Here is a 1,155-nt window from a genome sequence, read left to right on the forward strand (position 1 = left end):
ATAGGACAATCATGTACATGAATAATGAATTCATAAACCCCAATAAAACATACCATTCTACCAAGAGCAAACTGCAATTCAGAGTTACATTTCTGTTGATAAATTATAACTCTATTGGAGCTATTACTAAATATTTTTTTTTTTTGAGACGGAGTCTCTGTTGCCAGGCTGGAGTGCAGTGGTTCGATCTTGGCTCACTATAAACTTTGCCTTCCAGGTTCAAGAAATTCTCCTGTGTCAGCTTCCTGAGTAGCTGGGATTACAGGTGTGGGCTACCACACCTGGCTAATTTTTGTATTTTTAGTAGAGATGGGGTTTCACCATGTTGGTCAGGCTGGTCTCGAACTCCTGACCTTGTGATCTGCCTGCCTTGGCCTCCCAAAGTGCTGGGATTATAGGCATCAATCACAGTGCCCGGCAAGTTATTACTAAAATTTTAACCAGGAAAATAAAAGTTTTGAAGTTTGTTTTTATGTACGTACATTTCAATAGAACACAAAAATTCTGTATGGATCTAAATTTCTCCAGCTTGAATGATAATTTTGCTGTAGAAAAACTATATATAAAATGAATAGCACTTCTTTTCTTTTTAACTGCATGAATATATGTTTATATATTTCAATTAAGTTGAAATTTCTTTCTTCCTTTTCTGCTTTATTTTACATAGGGTGTGTTATTCATAGTGAAACTTAAATAGATTATAGACTATTGGCCCAGGTTTTACCCAAACTAGTGGGGTGTATTAATTCATTCTTGTACTGCTATAAAGAAATACCCGAGACTGGTAATGGTTCCATGCTTCTAGGAAGTATGGCAGCATCTGCTTCTGCAGAGGCCTTGGGGAGGTTTTACTCATGGTGGAAGGCAAAGCCAAAGGTGTCTTATGTACCAGGAGCAGGACCAAGAGAGAAGGGGAAGGTGCTACACACTTTTGAACACCCAGATCTCATGAGAACTCACTATCGTGACGACAGCATCAAGGGTATAGTGCTAAACCATTCATGAGAACCACCCCCCCCCACCCATCCTCCCACCTCCAACACTGGGGATTACAACTGAACACGAGATTTGGGTGGGGACACAGATCCAAACCGTATCAAGGGGGAATGTAGCTGTCTGTAGTGGCTGATAAGGCTTTGGTTTATATCCCATTAG

Source organism: Sapajus apella, unplaced genomic scaffold, assembly GCF_009761245.1.
Source record: "Sapajus apella isolate SASKATOON/1434 unplaced genomic scaffold, GSC_monkey_1.0 scaffold39, whole genome shotgun sequence".
Lineage (NCBI taxonomy): Eukaryota > Metazoa > Chordata > Mammalia > Primates > Cebidae > Sapajus > Sapajus apella.